Source organism: Hippoglossus hippoglossus, chromosome 21 (genome assembly GCF_009819705.1).
Source record: "Hippoglossus hippoglossus isolate fHipHip1 chromosome 21, fHipHip1.pri, whole genome shotgun sequence".
Taxonomy (NCBI): Eukaryota; Metazoa; Chordata; class Actinopteri; order Pleuronectiformes; family Pleuronectidae; genus Hippoglossus; species Hippoglossus hippoglossus.
Genome location: NC_047171.1, coordinates 1881308 through 1900413, shown reverse-complemented (window position 1 = coordinate 1900413; position 19106 = coordinate 1881308). Strand labels below are relative to the sequence as shown.

The window sequence follows — 19106 nt, the reverse complement described above, 5'->3', positions numbered from 1 at the left end:
TGGACAGTGGAGGGCTCAGGTTTCAGTAATTAGCTCCTTTCTAGTTAAGTTTAACCTCATTCTCACAGATACAGTGGAACTTAGCTGAGCTATTTCCATCAAGATCCCTGAATTATTCCCTGAGCTACAGTGGAAATGTCACAAAACGCCCCAGGACATTAAAGAAAGAGACAGAAAAGAATCCTGGATCTGCCCTTTGTCAGAATCTGCACCAAAAAGTTAATGAGATGTTGTCTCAACCTTTAGGATGGACAGAAACATAAGTCCTCCTGGTGTTGGTAATAATTCATCAGGCATTAACTATAGACTGTAGATACAGAATCTTTATTTACAGTTATGTGAACTGTTTGGATGGAATGTCTCTTTGCATCTTCCAGGCCGCTGCTGCTCTCAGTTAATGTCAGCGCAGCGTTGAATCATCTCGCTGAGACTCGCCTGAGGTCTGAATCTGTGTCAGTCAACATCCTGTGGGGTTTGGTTTCTGCTCAGGAAGTTACGATATCATGTTGTGCTGGTGCAGATGACGACACAGCTGGATGCACAACTGGATTTCTTCTGATAAACGGTTCCTGGTTCTTTGATGCGAGAAGCCGCCAAAGTGACGTCATCTTTCTCACTCAGCGTTGTTGTCGAGCTCAACTCTGACTCACGGTTTCTCCACCGCTGCAGGTTTTTCAATTGAATCCCTGTTTTCATTTGTGTTATTGCACAAAGATAATAAAACTTTTTTAATAAACAAAACAAACATGATGCTCACGGTGAAGGATCACGGTTCTCAGGCGGGTTTCAGGTCCCTAAATGTTTGCAGAGATAGAAATTTGAAGTGAACTTGCCGACAGACCAGTATGATCCTTTAAAAGGAGGTTTCAGGAACAACGCTCTTCATCATCTCACACTCTGCTCCTCTCGTCTCCGCACTCTGCTTCATTCCAGACACTTTACCCGACGACGAGTTCCTCTTGCAGTATTGAAAAGCGAGTGGTTTCCCTCTGTAGTGCCCACTCCCACCGTGATGTCCAGTATCTGTTGCACCCTGTGCTGCACCCGAGCCCTGACGCGTGGACTCGTGAGGGTCGAGGCTCGGCTCGTCTCTCACTGTGATTGTATTGTGAGTCTGGAGGTGAGGGGTGAGGGTGGGGGGGGGGGCCTGATGCCTGTTAGCAGGCTGCTGCGTTCAGGGTGCGTCGTGTCAAACCCACTCGTCTCAACCTGGAGCTTTACCTCTCTGTGCTCTTCAGTGTGTGATGCTACTTCTTTTCTCAGATCAAATCGTGATGAGCGTTTGAATAATCGGAGAGTTGCTTAATACTCGCCATCCGTGATGTGGACACAGTTGTATCTTGGCGGTGTGTAAACTTAGGTTGTGTATTAACGTGGCATCTGCGGTGTGCGTGTTGGCTTGTGTCTCCAGCGCTGACCTTTGACCCCGTGTTCTTTCCTCCACCGTATGTTTTTTTTGTAAAAGAGAAAAGAGAAGAAGAAAAAAAAAACTCCAGATGAAGTAAAATATTTATTGAAGTGTGGTTTAAAAAGAAAAAACATAATATAAACATAATGAATTAAGTGGACCTCGCTTTTATTTTGAAAAGCTACTGTGTTTTCTATCTTACAAGTAATCAAATATAACAAGAGTCTGTATCCCAGAATAAATAAAGTTCTCTTTTCCTGACCAGATCCTCTCGTCGTCTTTTCTTTATCTTACACTCACACACTTATAAATACATATATATGTTTATATATATTATTAATCAACTCCTGATTAATCAATTCACTGTTCCTACTGTAACTGTTTCTCAATAGAAAAATATATATTCTAAATGATAATGTGAGTATTAAAATGGTTAACTCACTATAAATCACTTAATTGAGTGTTAAATCTTTGGTTTCATCATAGGTGAAGACATTTGGGGCTTTAAATTTCCTCTCATGTACCAATTAGTAATGATTAATATGTCCATTAAACATAACACATGTAGGATATATAGATTCATGAACGGGTCATTCTTATTTATCTCCTAAAGGGTATTTCTACACTTTGATAAAACGTGTTTTATTAATTTTGCAGTGCGTTGAGCTCGCCTCGGCCACTGCACGTTACGGACCAGCAGGTGGCGCTAATGGACTGATGAGGTTGTTTTCCCCACCACCGTCACACATGAGAAGAAGATCCTCCATGTTTAAACCCCACAGGTGAGTTAACACGTTGTTCGGTAGAAAGTTTTATAAACTGTTCGACAGATTTCAAGCTTCAGGCGAACTTTTGCTAAACTTTGCTAACTTTGGTTTTGATGGTGAATAATTAGCTAAAGTTGAGCTGCTGCTAATGTTAGCTTGTGTCACTGTTGACTTCTTAATATCACAAATTTAAATTACAAATGGATTTTTAAACGTCTGATTTATACATCGTGGTGTTTATAAGATAATATCTGTGTTGGGTTTATTAGCAGATCTGCTCATGTTCCCTGTGTTTTGCTCGTGTTTGCTAACTCGACCTCATTTACTGTTGTTATATCTACATATTACATTCTTATGAATAGAAAATTGGTTATTTTTGAAGATCCTGAGCTCAGTTTCTCAAGGTTGTGGTTTGGTTTGTGTATTATGAAGCTGTAATACTCTGTTGGGTTCAGGTAGTAGTTTGGTTTGTTCTGCCTCAAACCTAACACCAGAGTCGGGTTCAGGTTGTAGCAGTTATCTCTGCCTCCTCTGCTGTTTCCATCTATTTCCATACATTTCTATATTTCTATACTCTCCTGTTATGGCTGAGCTTAATCTTTCAGGTTTGTGTATTATAAAGGAATAACACTCGTATATGTTGGGTTTAGGTTGTTGTCAATACTTTTGGGCGTGTTTCCCTTGACTCACTGTAACCAGCTCCTCTAATGTGTCTTAACTAATTCAAGCTAACCTTAACCCAAAAAAGCAATAATGTGACATTTGTTGTGATAATTATTTGCCCAAAGTTTGATTGGTTGATCCTGGATGAATTTAAACTGAATAACAGTGAGCTCTTATTTTGGAATATGAGTTGAACCTATGATCTCCTAGAGGTTCATATTCTTTACATTTGTGCCAGCAGGGGGAGCCAGACATCAAGCTATTATCTTTTTGGATCAATATCTCATTCAGGTCGTCCAGCGCCAATAACGTATTCTGAGTAAGTTTAACACTAAGTGCTTGAATAGTGTAAATCTTATGAGACTATACCCAGTTTACATTGGATGGCAGAATTACATTATTATTTATTATTCACAAATCTTGGCTGTTTTAAAAACTCCAGAAACATTAAAAAACATATTTAAAGTTCTTTTGTAATTTTTTCCTCAATTATTAATTTGCAGTGATCTATGGAGTCTTAAAACTGACGCGTGGAATCATGAATGTATATTTAAAATATGCATTCATGATTCATGATATGTGCAGAAAGTTCTTAACTGTTCATATTCAAGATGCTGATGCACGCTCATTTACCAAACTATTAATTTATAAGAGTAAAAGACCAAAGTCCAAGCTGATATTTGTAAAATGTTTGATTTTAATAAGGCCATCAATCCAAAACTAAAATATTAAACTTTTACAGTCTCATGAAATGGAGAGTAAATCTAAAAGAAATGGCTCGGATGATTTATTTGCTTGAGTAGCTGCTGATGAACGTTTTTCAATCATCTAATTGATAAATTAATTTAAACTCTAGATTATTTAATGGTTGCTGAATGCCTTTATATTTGTTGAGCGCATTAATTTATACACATATGATCTTTATGTTTTCTTCAGAATCACTGTTCTAACTTCTAACACACAGGATACAGATGTTTCATGTCTCTGCCTGTAGATGGAGATGTTTCATTATCTCCTGCAAATACTTCACCTAACTACACTTTCTAGTACTTTACTGGAGAATCCCTGTTTTCTGCACCTACTACAATACAAAGGGAAATATTTGACTTTCTACTCCAGTACATTTATGAAATAAAACAACACTTAGCAACTGTAACACTTTAATTAATCATATAATCAACAATGAGCTAATAACACTGTATAATTGTTCTGAAGTAGCTCATTCTGCATCGTGAGTTCACTTGAAGCTCAAACTTTGACTTACGTAAATAATCGGAGATGAAGTGCAGTGGAGTGTCATCGCTGCTGTATCTGAGGCCCCCCCCCCTCCACCCCCTCCACCCCCAGCCCCCTCAGGAGGTGTTGGGCAGCAGATGGGAGGTGATGGAACTGTGTGGTAGTGTAGGCGGTGACATGACAGGCTGTCGGGCCCTAATGCAGCCCAACATCTGGAGGTTGTTGGCCACGTCGCTTCATGCCTCCTGGCAGGGCCCTGTAGCCCGGGGCCACGAGCCACCCTGGGGGACCCGGACCCCGGGCCGGAGCGAGGCCTCTGTGACAGTCGAGCAGCGGCAGTAATGGTGCACGTACGGCAGGCGTCACTTCGCCTTTCTAACGGGAAGCGAAAGTGAAGAAGATTAAGGTTCTGTTGGGGTAATACTGACAGGAACAGAAACCGGTCTAAGTGGGTCATCAACGTGGACACGGCACAGATCTCAAACACTGGCAGGTAAAATAAATCCAGTTTGAAAATAGCTACGTGTCTCTGCAGCCATGAAAGGCGTCAGGCACCATCTTCCTTCCTGTATTTGTCACAGTAAACAGCTGCAACAAACTACAAATAGACCATCGCAAGACGTCCTCGGTGATATGTGCACAGCAGGATAATACAGGGCCTGTTAAAACTGTTAGTGCCACTGAGGCACTGTGCTATTAGCGCTTCACGCTCGCATTGAGCATCCACGAAGCAAGTGCCTCTTCTATTTTAATGACAGCCCTCATCCAGCGGTAATTTCACAGTGATTAAGGCAGGAGGGGAAAAAAAAAAAAATCATCTCTTAAAAGTCTCTAAATTGCATCTTATTTATCCATCTTTTAACTAACTACAAAAGGCAGACGGACAATGGCGCTGCGTGTTTCTACCTCTCCCGGTGAACAATTACACTCAGGACATTATCTGTGCCGTCGTTACATGCTTATTAAATGGGGCACTCAGGAGATGACTCAGAGAGGAGCCCAGATGGAAAAGTTTGTATGAAAGAAACAAGAATTTAGTTTTTGGTATCTTTTATTTCTGTTCATAGACGGAAGTAATTTGGTTTAATTTTTAAGCCTCCTTTTATACTTTATATCCAATCCAGGCTTTTCCTCCATTAGTTATTTCAGTTTGTTGTAGAAGTTGTATAAGTATAGACATTTATATCAGACATTCGAGGTACAGAATGAATCCTGATGACTTTTATAATCCTCTCACTTTTCCTTTCGCGTCATAAATCTTCATCTTTCTTGTATTTCAACATCTGCTGTTATTCATTTTTTAAATTCCGATGCCTTTAGTGATCTACAGACTTTTTTCCTCGAGTGACGCATGACGTTGGGATTTGCAGTTTTTAATTTGAAATGCTTCTCACTATAATGGATCTTCAAACCGTCGACTGGAGTGTGGACTTGTCTTTCTCTAGTCGGCTCAGTTCTTTCCTCCACTTTTTAAAAGATGAATGCATTGCTGCCATCAGACCGACGGCACAAACACTTATTATACAAATACTCACTGAAGATCTCAAGTCAACTCGTTCTCTTTTTCACAAGCAGACAGAGGAAAGTGCTTCTTCCTCCCCAAAAAAATCAGTTTCATCAACCGATGACGTGAGGAGCCAGGTCCCATCGAGGCGTCCGAATTAAATCACTCTCCATTGTGTGAGGAGTTAGAGAGCAACACACAAGGATAATTGCCCCCCCCCCCCCCCCCAAACCCTTTACCTGAGCAATCAAACGCCATCTTTGTAGACATTGTATTATAATCACAGCCATTCATAATGTTCTAAAGTTTGCCCCTCTGTCGTCCCTCTGTCCTCCTCAATCAGGCTCCTGTTCTTTACATTTGTTGTGTCACCTGATTGAAGACTCATGGACACACGGTCCACAGTCAGTCACATCGTCCTTCACTCAGGAGCTCAAACACTTTGCAGTTCCTCCTCCTTCCGCACAGGCCCTGACACACACACACACACACACACACACACAGACACACACACACACACACACACACACACTACTCTAGCTAATGTTGCTAATGTTAATAGCCTGTGCTGCTTTAATTGGTTCCTAAACGCTGTAAGCAGGGTTCCCACTGTGTGTTTAATGAACAGGTAGCACTCCATGATTACAGCAATCTCAACCCACCGCCCCGCTGCTGCACAGACCCCCGTCACACACACACACACACACACACACACACACACGTGTGCGTGCAGCAGACGACGCACACACACACACCGTCCCCAGCCGTGTACGCAAATGGACAAAGGCAATTTGAGAGGCTCCTGTGCACTGCAGGACGCTGGGTAAATTAGAGAGGAGGACGAGCGGCAGAGAGGGAGACGACAAAAGAAAATGATGCGAGATGAGCGGGAAAAATGATTACTGGTTTATGAAGGGAAGAAGAGGTGGAATCATTTCATAGCTCATGGACGTGTGTGAACAGTGGGTGATTGGCTCCTGTGCAAGCATGAGTGTGAGTGTGTGTGTGTGAGTGTGTATGTGTGTGTGTTTGCAGAGACAACGCTTTGCTGATTATAAAATGTATGTATGTGTCATCCTTTTTTTTTTATCTTGACTTTTCATGTCAAGTTCTCAAAGAGTCCCTCAAAAGACAAAGTTTTCCATTCCAACACTTTTCTCATTTCTTTCTTATCCGAACTTCTCTTGTTTCCTATTTTACTCATTTTACTTTTTACTGTTTTACTTTGTCTGTTGTTTTTTCCTTTCTTTTCTGTTTCCTCATTTTTTTACTTCCTCTTTCCACTTTTTCTGTCCCACATTTACTCCTCTCCTCTCTTTTGCTTTCCTCCCTCCTCCTCTCTTCTGTTTTCCTCTTCCTATTACTTTCATTTCATTTTCTTTTCTTTAATGTTTTCCTCGTCTCGTCTCCTCTCGTCCATCTGTTGGACCGTGTCTGTCCTGAGGCGCAGCGTCAGAAGCTCGTACTCTCGGCTGTCTGATGATGTGAGATGACAGCCACCTCTCTGTTGTTTTCCTTCACACAGACTGAGTAGAACCAGAGGAGGCTCTCGTCGGAGGCCTGTATATATGTACGGCTGGGTGGCAAACCTCATGTTGTATACATATTTGTTCAAACATGTTCAAGTTGCTCAGTAATCCTCCCGACTCTTTCCCCCCTCCCACACACGTATAAACAGGCAGATCTCTGCCCATCTCAGCGACCATGGGAGAGATGTGATGGGTGAGGTTTGTGAGGAGGAGGAGGAGGAGGAGGAGGAGGAGGAGGAGGAGGGGTTAATGAGGCAGGGCTGCATTGCACAGCCTCAGCCAGATGCCCTTTGTAAATAAGCAGCGAGTCCTCAGAGGGTTGCCGTCGGGTGTTCTGCCTCACCCGTCCCGAAGGACGCAATCAGGGTGTCCCCCCTCCTACCTTGTGTAAGAGGTGAGGAAGGGTGAGGAAAGGAGAGGGTCTGGTCTGTATGTGCCTGGTGCTGACACAGAGAAGCTGTGGGTCTAATTCATTAAACCAGCCTTCTAATATAAACAGCCATTCATTTCACTGGCTGACACTGGGCCGTCTGGACAATGTGAAGAGCCCCAATAGAACTGCCATACACTGCTGTGTGTGTGTGTGTGTGTCTGTGTGTGCGGAGCCTGTTTGTATATGAAGCCTCAGAGCCTGTTGGGCTCCAGCAGGTACAGTGAGGATAACCAGAGGTTTTCTTCAGCATCGACTCGGTTCACAGAGCAGCTGAAATGCACGTTTTTATTTTTCTTAAATTCCCCATAAATGCAAAAAGCAGTCAAATCCTGTGGTCTGTATTTTACACTAAAGGAAGAAAGACAGTAAGAAGTTGTGGTTTCAAACATAAACCTGCAACTCTCCAGCTGGTGAGAGTGAGGAACTGCATTTAATTATAACACACGCACACAAGTATAGAAATATTACAATATGGCTGCAGGACATTAGAAAGGAAATAAAGAAGAAAGTTTTTATTAATATTGATGTGCAGCCAAGGACAAAGTAGAGAAAGTGTGAACATCTGTACAAAGTGTTAAAGCAGCAGCAGGGAGATAAAGTATTAGATTTATTGGTCGATAAAGAGCCATTCACAGACAAATCAGAATATATGTTTGTGTTTGTCAATATGAATTTATTTTACAGAATAAACAATGCAGAAAAGATTTAGATTTATGTTTATATTTTACACCAAAACATTGACTTGATCTATTTCTATATTAATGTTTTTTTTCATTTATAGTTATTTAAAATAAAGTTTTTGGTTAAACTGTGACATATAAAGCTTAAGGGTTTGATGATGACATATTAGGAATCATCTACAATTTAAAAAATATATATATATGTTGGCATCAGCCCCCAAAAATTAATTAACAGTCTTTAATCCACAGATAATATTCTGATTTTAAACAGGGACCCTTGGAGATCACATTAACAAGGTGACAATAACGTGTTGAAGCACACAAAAAAATACAGTATGTAATTTATATTTATTATTAAGACAATTGAAAAATTATTAATGGTTTGACATGTTTCAGTTGAATAAAAATTATGATTAATGCAATTTAATACAGTGAACTGGCTGCGTTTTGTAGGTTTTTAATGTTCTGACAGACGATCATGACAAAAAGGAAGCGTTTCTGTAAATCTCTGAAAATCAAGACTAATACACACACACACACACACACACACACACACACACACACACGCACACACACACACACACACACACCTTCTAGTCTCCTGCAGTGACAAATTGTTCAGACCCCCCCGTTACACACATTTTAGCTCCATGTCCTTTTCTTCTTTTGCGATAAAGTGAATTGTTCTTCTTTGTTACACGAGACAGAAAAGAAACGACTTTAAAAGCTTCAAAAGACGAAGCTGCTGGAAACAAAGAGACACAAATGTATTCAGAGGAAATGACGATGACGAGTAATCGTGAAGAAGAAGATGCTTTTTCTTTATAATCCCTTTTAAAAGTGAGTTTTAAACGACACAATCCATCACAACGCTGCTCAAATGGAGTTTGACAGGTAAAGACATATTTTACCACAAAGACGTGATGTGTGAAATTATTGTACAACATTGAGTTTCAGGTCTGTAGGTGTTGGGACAGATTTCCACTGACCCACAGTCTGAGAGACACGTTGACAGTTCACCGTCCTAAACAACAGACAAATGGACAACGCACACCCACTGACACTGATACTGAGTGTGGAATGTGTGTATCATGTATAAATGTACACACTATGACCTTGTGTGTGTGTGTGTGTGAATGCACGTACACGCCCCATCCATTCAAGCATGCACGCATCCACCCGCCCACACATGCAAACACACAAACACACACACACCTAGGTATCTGCGACCACTAATTGTGTCTGGCCGGTGGCGTCCCCAGCAGCCAGGGTCATGAGAGTGCTGCGGTGCAGGACAGGGTAGCCATTGCGGTGGCCTCTTAAACATAGCTTCTCCTGAGGCCTATTATTACCCTGAGAAACTATCATCCTTTTCTCCTCGAGCCCGTCCCGCTCAGTGGATTTAATGAAGCAGGCATTCCAACGGAGGGAAGCGAGCGACGACTCCCACAGTCCCACGCGGCTCCAGAAATTAATGGTTCCTCGCAGCAGCCTCTGGGAAGGAGGGAGCGGAGCGGGTGGGTCTCCTCCGGCCGACAGGTTCCTACTGAACCGGCTGTGAACACTGCGTGAGTCTGATCGCTGCATCGGCACTCACCTGTCAGAGCTGCTTGTAAAGGTGGAGTCTGAACTGTCAACGTGTCTCTGAGACTGTGGGTCAGTGGGAATCTGTCCCACACCTACTAATACAGGGCTAAAAGTTAATGTCTAATAATTTCACACATCACATATTTATGATAAAATATTTCTTTACCTGTCAAACTCAATTTTAGCAAAGTTGTGATGGATTGTGTCATTTAAAACTCACTTTTTTTGGGGGGGGGGGGGGGGGGGGGGGGGGGGGGGTGTGGCTGTGGTGAAGTGTCCTTGGGCAAGATGCTGAACCCCTGAATCACCCTCTGTGTGTGTGTGTGTGTGTGTGTGTGTGTGTGTGTGTGTGTGTGTGTGTGTGTGTGTGTGCGCTCTGAGTGGTCAAGTCTAGAAAAGCTCTTTATACAAATACAGACCTTTTACAAAGTAGATCATGTTCAGTCCGATTGATCAACTCGTCATTAGACGTCCTGTCAGTTCTTTGCTTTTCAAGTCTCTTGCACACATGGAGACCGACATTTTATTCTCACGGCAAAATCCGTTTCATGGGAACGAGAGATTTCTTGTCAATATCGACGAATTCCCAATCCTCTCCTCCCTCGTACGTCTCAGCATCGTCTGAGTCGTGTGAGGAGCTGCGAGCTGAGTGACAGCCCGGCCTCCGACTCCTCTCCTCCTCCCAGCGACTCGCCCCTCAACTGTTGAGATGAATTAGTCTCCTGCTGCCTTTATTAGCAGCAGCGGTGGAATCAGAGAGGCCTGTCTGTGTGGAGGAAGGAAAGGGGGGGGGCAGCAGCGACCGCTAAGTGCTTCACTTCTGATCTCTGATGGGGGTCATGAGGTCGCCGCTCAGCCTCACCCTGATGACTTCTGACACCGCATGAGCGACTCAAACCACACGCGTGCACGTGCACACACACACACACACACACACACACACACACACACACACACACACACACACACACACACACACACACACACACACACACTTTGGATCTAAGAACACAAAAAGCCACATCCTAAGCGATGGCTGATACAATTAACTCGAGTGCAGCTGCTCTTGCACAAGGATCCTTCAAGTAGTTGAAGAGAGAATCTGGTGCACGGAGCAGTGGAGTGTCATGTTCTCCCATCAGGAGCAGAAACCTGTGAACTGGTTCGGGGGCTGCTGGTGAGTCAGCGATTAATGGGTCACCATCAGGCTCCGGTGGATGTTTACGGGAAGGTCGCCCTCTAATCATGTCATCAAATTAGCAGTGATTTGGGGTTCTGGGTAAGACGGGTCTCGTTTTACTCACTAGTTATGTCTGAACGTACCAGGCTCAGACAAGTTGTAATTAAAAATGAAATGTAATCATGTATAATGCGTGTTTGTAACTTTTTGAGTGGCAAACAAAATAAGTGAAGTGTACTTAGGGATTTCTGTGGATGAAATCAGACCTGTCGGCTACTTGAGCTAAATCTCTTTTAAAGGCTAAGAAACATGCAGTTTGTGTAAAAGTGTCTCCTGTAGATGTAAAGTTGTATTTGCAGCCACAAATAACAAAATCCAGCTTTACTCCTCATATCTTTGGTCTTCGTGAATTATCTTTATGCTTGTTCCAAAACCTTCTCTGAACCGATGTGATGTTTTATATTCAGTGAAATATTCAAACAGTCCATCAAATGTAAATGTTCAGGGTGAAGCTCAGACTGGACTAAGTGGAAGATTGTGGTTTGGGTTCAAAGTTAAAAACATTTGTGCTTCAGCTCCCCGTGGATCTTTGTGGAACATGTTGTGATATTTATATTCATATTCTAGCAGAAAACTAATGAAATATGTTTGGCAGTGAACATTTACTGATGGGTCCAGTAATTAATATAATAATTGAAAAAACTTGATCAGGGTCCAGTATAGTTCAGAAGTAATCTCATTAAAAACCAGGTATTAGATCGGACCAAACGTGAAAATGTAAGTTTTTATCTGGATCCAATCCAGAATGTTTCCTGAAGAAAGTATTAAAGTATCGTCTAGAAGACACTTCACACCTTTTCTCTCTCAGCTCCTCACTAAAGCTTTTTTTATTGCTGGAACAAAGTGGATGATAAAAGCTCAGACCCCCCCCCCCCTCCCTTCCTCCCTCTCTCCCTCCCTCCCTCCCTCTCCCCCCCCCCCCCCCCCCCCCCCCCCCCCCCCCCCGTTCTGCCCAGACTGTCTCCTGTGTGTTTATCTTCTCATCAGGGCTCTTTATTGGTAAATAAGGGTGGCCCTCCCAGCCTGGCCCCCTTCTTTCTCTCCTTCTCCTCCTACATCTCTCTTTCACTCCATCTACCCATCCCTCCCCCCCCCCCCCCCTCTCCCCCCCTCTGCAGTGCCTCCCCCTCCTGGTCTCTGAGTGTGGAGTCATATATATATCTGTGTGTAACTATAGCGGCCAGTGTTTAGGCTATTAGAGCCGTCTATTTACAATCTGGAGTTTCCTATTGATTATGTCTGCCTTCCCTCACTGTTTACACGAGGGAAATAAATAACACATGTCACCGACTCGCTCTGACTCGACATCTTCTTTCTCCTCCAGCTCTGTCTCTTCACTTTTTCTTTCTTTCCTTCTCACTTCTCGCTCGTTTCTCCCCTCCGCACTCTCCTCTTTTTTCATTATTTTTTTTTTTGCTAAACTGTCAATTTCATGTGCGTCTCTCTTTATTTCACTTTGATGGTTTTCTCACAACTTCCTGCTGTTAATGTGGCTTCGACTTCAAATGCACGTCGGAGCTCAGTCTTAGCGATTTGTAAACAGAGACGCAGAAAGCAAGTGACACACAAACAAGGGACGCACATTCATGGACAGCCAGAGGCTACACTATGTCAATCGAGACAGTCTCACACAGACACACACATGTCATATATATATGTATATACATGCACATATGATACATACAAACAGGCACTCTCAGTGTCAACCACAAACCAAAGAGAGGCTCAGACGAGAAGTGCTGGAAGAAGTATTCAAATCCCAACTGTGCAGGAGATCCTCCACAATACACACACACACACACACACACACACACACACACACACACACACACACACACACACACACACACACACACACACACACACACACACACACACACACTATTCGCTCCCTCCTGCCACCACCACCATTGTGCTTCTCTCTCCCTGCCTCTCTCATTGGTAACAGGAGCTGTGTGTCTGGGCTTCAGACCAGGCAGTGTGTCATACCTTCCACCCCCCCCCCCCCCCGCCTGCCTCCTCTCCGGGGCACGCAGCGCTCAGATAGCCTCTCTGATAAGACAGGAGCTCCATGCAAACAACAGGCAGGAGCGAATAACGCTCACAAGTTGACTCTCACGCCAATGAAGCGACTCGAGAACAGAACCACATGTTGAACGTTGAAAGACAAATTGTATAAATTTCTTTAACAGTAAAATGTACATGAGTCAAAGACAATGGCTTCTTGTGGGATAGATATATGTAAACAAAGATCCTGTTCAGAGATATTCAAAACATAAAAATACTCTGATGTGATTAATAATTAATAAACTTCCTCCTTTGTGCCACGTTAAAAAAGTCAAATTCACGACCGGAGGGAAAGTTTGAATTGTGAGACGTATCATTGAGGTGGAGCTGATTTTAATAACATTGATTAGCTCAATACTCATTACACAGGACTGTTTGTCATTATGTTTATAAAAATCATATGCCAGAATAGGTTCTGCTACACTTCTCCTGAAGTAGCAGACTTAAGGTATGAAGTAAAATAAGACGAAGTAAAAGTACCTCATGACTGTATTAAACAGTGGTGGAAAATATAAAGTAAATGTAGCAGTACCATTACATGTACAAATACTCAATTTACAAATAAAACTCTATAAGTACAAAAGTACTTCATGCATTTATGATAAGAAGAGGATTATAGGTTTTATATTTAAAATCTTGTGCAAAGTTAGATATGCAATATATATTCTTACTCAAGTACTGTTGAGTAAAATGAAACAATAAGAAGTACTTTAAATTGTATATTATTACAGTGCTTGGGTAAATGTACACGATAACTCTTCCTGAAGTATTAGTATTTCGGTCCAGTCTATAAATGTGACCTTGTTCCTGAGTCACGTGTAACATCCAGAAAGTTCCTCTTGTTTTCAGGAAACTCAAGAAACCACATTCTCTCTGTTTCCACTTTCCAGACGAAAAATAATATTTTACTTGAGACTTAGAAACCAGTAGATGCAGAGATGCTGTTGACACACACACACACGCACACACACACACACACACACACACACACACACGCACACACACACACACACACACACACACACACACGCGCGCGCGCTCACGTCACCCTCAACCTTTTAAAGTGGGTCCTCAGGTCTGCATGTTTCTGCCCCTCTGCTCTCTGCTTATATCTGTGCTGGACCATGTTTGCGTGTTGGAATTGTGCATTTTTTTGTAACTGACTCTCACAGTGTGTGTGTGTGTGTGTGTGTGTGTCAGGGGGGGGTAGAAGTCTCAGGAGCGTCTCTCCACAACAATCAGAGAGACGACGAGATGAAAGACGTGGAGGCCAGAGAGACGCGGCGTGTTTACAGGAGAGAAACTTGAATAACAGGTTGCGGCGGTCAGTGGCTGTAACTCTAGCTGCTTGTGTGGATGCACTCTGGGTGTTGTGCTGCGCTCTGTAATGCACGAGGGTTACAGGCTTTGTTATCCTGCAGTGACACCACATATTTTGACCAGCAATCAAATAAACCCTGTCTTGGGTTCTGGGGGGGCCTTTGAAGAGAGGCAGCCGCAGGTCTGCAGTTCGAAGGCCCCTGAGCAGTGGTCCACACGAGTCCTGCAGCACAACAGTGGAAACACGTGAAGCACCAGAGGCTGCTCTGCTGCTGAGGGCTGAGAGGTGGCAGGTTTCCTCTGCGGCCAACAGGGTGTAGTAGAGACCTGGTAAAGCTGCTGGAGGACACAGTCCAGCTGATGTGTTTAATACTGACCCAGCTCTCCACAGGAAGCTGGCTCCTCACCCCTGCTGCCTCTGGGAACTCTCCCTCTGCCAGGCTGCGTGTTCGGTTCCGGGCCTGAATCGAGTGGAGCTGATGGACGTGTGTGTGTGCGTGAGAGAAAGTGAGTGACAGGGAGCACGTCCAAATCCGTGCATGCGTGTTTTTTTTCTTTTCTCCCATGCGTGTGTGTCTGGTGGCCTTGTGGCCGCCGCAGTCGTCCCATCCAAATGACAGTCCAATCAGGAGACATGTCCATGTGAAACGCCACCAGTCATTACTCTGCTAAGTTTAGCACCGTCGCTCCGCACCACCAAATGGTTTATGATAACCAGCGTGTGTTCAGATATGTGTCCTGTGGGAATTTATCTGCTGAGGAAACGTCACGGTGGTCTGACGGTTTCACACACTATCCTGACTTTTTTATTTTCCAAATTTAAGATTTATTTAATGTCATCTGCAGTAACTTCCCTCTGTATCAGCAACAGACCCAGTTTAACGACTTATTAGTGACTTATATTAGAATTTAAAATACCCCAAAACATAATTTACTGTTATGTCGAAACCTTCAGAGAAACAGTGTTGTTTGGTTATCAGTGTTCAAACTATTATTTAATTCACCATGTGTTCAATCAGTGGAACAAGATTTGCTTCTTTATCTGTTTATTGTATTTTAATTCAATAATTTTTATTTTAGGCTTCGATTTATTTATTTAACAGTCAAAATGTTTATTCCGAACAACGTCTATAAATTTATCAGTCATTGAAACATTGATAATTTACGATAAATTAAGTTCCTCGTGTGTCTATTGTTGAAATTATTGTCTGTACTGAAGTAAAAATGACAGAATTCATGGATTAGTGAATAGTTTTAAGTGATGTCGTTAAGAACAGTACAGTGTTCACTGCATTAAACACTTATTTAATCACTTTTTAATAATCTTTTCACTTCTCATGACACATTCTCCATTGATATCATTGATTCCTTTGAGTTCCCTGATGTCCGTCGTGCTGCTCGGCCGTGGCTTGTGAGTGACACCACGTTCAGACTCAGTGTGTGTGGGGCTGCTGCGACGGAGCAGCTGCCAGTTTGAGGAGGAAGTTTATTCTCCAGAGACACAAACTGCTGATGTACCTGCAAGTTGCCTGACAACAAGGTTTTGAATCCGGCCCCTCGGCTTCCAGTCGACCCCGCGGCTCGTCTCGCAGCCTCCTGTTTACGCAGTGACCAGTGCAGTTCTGTTCCCAGGCTTTAGTCTGTCAGGCTCTGGTCACTGCGTCCTGCAGCTCAGACCACACTGGTCTGGGCAGAACGAGAGACTGTGGTCAAGATGATGAAGGGGGGGGTGCAGGAACCAGAGCTGACCCACACAGGCGCCTTCAGTCCGGGCCAATCGAAGGCCTTCTGTGGCCCCATGCAGCCCACGGGTCGTAAACACACTGGACAAGGGGGGGGGGGGGGGGGGGCAGCAGAGCATGGCATCTGCTCACACCCAGACAGGAAGGAGCTGGAGCGTCCACCAGCCGAGGAACATCACGACCTTCATCCTTTCCATGATTTAACCTCAGGATCAAACTCTCTGAAGGTTTTAATTCTGATTCCTCACAATACACCAGTTTCACTGGAAATCAACAATCGTTACTTTCATTTAATCATCGTGCAACAAGTCATCAGATCCTGCAACACTGATGTGATCAATACCGAAGATGCACTTTTAATAAATCAATGATTTAATCTGCGTGAATTATTGTTCATGGCACCGGAGAAGAAGGATGAAAGGATTCACTTTCACAGAAGAATACAAATCTGAAAATCTAGTCAGGCCTGAACTTTAATGTCCCGATCAAGACCAGACACAGGTAGTCATACACCTTTTATTATAATAAGTGTGGTTCTGTAGTGATAATTCATTTAGAATTTTTCCTTTTTCCATTGTTCAGCATTTTAAAAAGTTTCTGTAAATTAAGGAAGGACAGAAAAGGTCTTTTGAAGATGAATAATTCTCTTCCTGAGAGCAACAGGCACAAGATGAACGACTGAATGAATGAATGTATAAATACAATCATGACTGAATGAATGTATAGATAATTTATATATCCACAGAAAATAATTGGCTTTAAAGGTATATTATGTTTAGTTCCTCGATTTGACTGAATCAGATTTCCCTCCTTCTCTCGTTCCCACTCGGCGACTGTCGATCAGAACGAAGCAGCTAATGATGGACGTTCATAATCATCTATCGGTTTTCTACATTTTAAATGAATATGAATTAAATAATAGTGATTAATGCATTCCCTCTGAATTTGACTTTTGATGACTGTTGCTTGTCATTAATTCATGCAGATTCCGAGCCATTTATTTACCACAGTTATTTAAATAGTGTATGTTCTTTGTAAAATATACATACAGGCACGGATGGAAGCATTAAAGGTTCCTTCATTCCTTTTGAAATCGCGGGAGTTATTGACACGTTCTCTCCTCGCTGGTACAATAGCAGACATCAGAGGGAAGCTGGTCTGATAGAGATGAACCCGATCGTGCTCGTGTGGCTGAACAGGTTCAAAAACACAAATCAGGTCATAAAAGTAACAGATTTTATTCTGTTAAAGCCCAAATAGGGGAAGTTAGATAAATTACCAAAGGGCTCATGTTTTCATTTCTCTTTGTTATCAAGATTTCATAAAAACGACTGAACTGATTCTCTTGAAACTCGGTTGGAAGGATGAGGAACAGGCCTGGAAAGAGCTCGTTACTCTTTGGATTTGATTAAGGGGGGTTGGAATTTATTCTCCACTTTTTTTTTTTAACATTGCAAGATGTTTTTGACATTTTTGTGAATTTCATCATACAAAGATCATAATCAAAAACATCAGGCAGCATCTGGAGCGCTAACAGCTGTGAACAGGTGAAATTTAGTGAGGAAACTGATGATGAATAATAATAAAATTAACAACTGGAATGTCACCCAGTCTCCTTAAATTGAATCATATCAGTTCCCTTAATTAGCCTGAATATTTAATGAAAATGTCAAAGAACGAGATTTTAAAAAATCCTGGATCCACCCTCTCATCCGGATCCGCACCAGAATGTAATAGATTCTTTATGACTCATATCACATCCTTCCACCAAGTTCTATGATAATCAGTCTGGTATCTGTTTGGCGTTATCATTATAACTAACAAACAAATCCACGCAGATGAAAACACACCAACATCGACGAAGGTAAAAACGTGTATTTATTGGGGGATGATCTTTAAAATTCAGCTTTTAAGTGGCTCATATTGATTTTCACCTTCTGATTTACAAGTTAGTTATTTGACATGTTGAGAGAAACAAACCAATAATTCTAATCTTTTTGTTTGACATTAGAGAAAAGATCTTTCTTTAATTGTTCTTTGTTTAATATAAATGTCTGTGTACATGTTGTATCTCAATACATGTGTAACTGCTCTGCTGCTTCTCTACTTCAGATATTATCAGTGAGAGACACAAGAAGATTCAGGTTTTGAGTTCATGCTGATTTCCACAAAAATTTTAATAGATAATTGAACTTTCTTTTAACTGGAGCCCCAGGTCGGATCAGGTCAGAACATCGCGTGAGAATCAGTCCCTTTATTATATCTATAACCACCAAATTCTCCATAAAGATGACCCCCATAAAATACCCATAAAATACCTCCTCACTTCGATCATTACCCGCTGCCTGAAAACAATAACGCTGTAAAACACTTTTATTTTTACTGGAGTTGTAAAAAAAAAAGTACCTGCTGAACATGTATTTCATTTTAATGGAGATGCTGCTTTATAGAGGGTGGTCATATGAGAGCCATCAATAGGACAAGGCGAGAGTTCACAGGGAATGGATGTGCAAACACACACACGCACACACACACACACACACACACACACACACACACACACACACACACACACACACACACACACGCACACACACACACACACACACACACACACGCGCACACGATGCACATCATTGAGGATTGATGGGAGCCAGTGCACACAAAGAACAGACCTCTGTGTTTGGAACATGACCCAATAGATCGGTATTGCCTTGCTTGCTGTTTAACCTGCTGCAATTAGCGGACAGGAAAAGGTCTGGTCACTGAAAATGTAATCACCAAATTAGCCGCGTGATGCATCAGCCGAACACACGTGTATTAGGTCTGCGTCGTGGATCCAGCATTTGTTCATATCAGCGCTGAGGATGGCAGATAATTGGACCCGCTAATCCGCTAACGCTTACAAATGGTCAAATTACATTGAGCAG

The 19106-nt window shown here is 42.5% G+C and overlaps 1 long non-coding RNA gene across 1 annotated transcript in view; it reads left to right on the top strand.

The window, feature by feature from the left end:
- Positions 1–16421: 16421 nt before the first annotated feature.
- Positions 16422–19106, top strand: part of LOC117755050 — a 22038-nt gene continuing 19353 nt past the window's right edge. The window contains exon 1 of the long non-coding RNA XR_004612531.1: positions 16422–16433. This is a non-coding gene — a long non-coding RNA (uncharacterized LOC117755050). The remainder of the gene's footprint in view (positions 16434–19106) is intronic.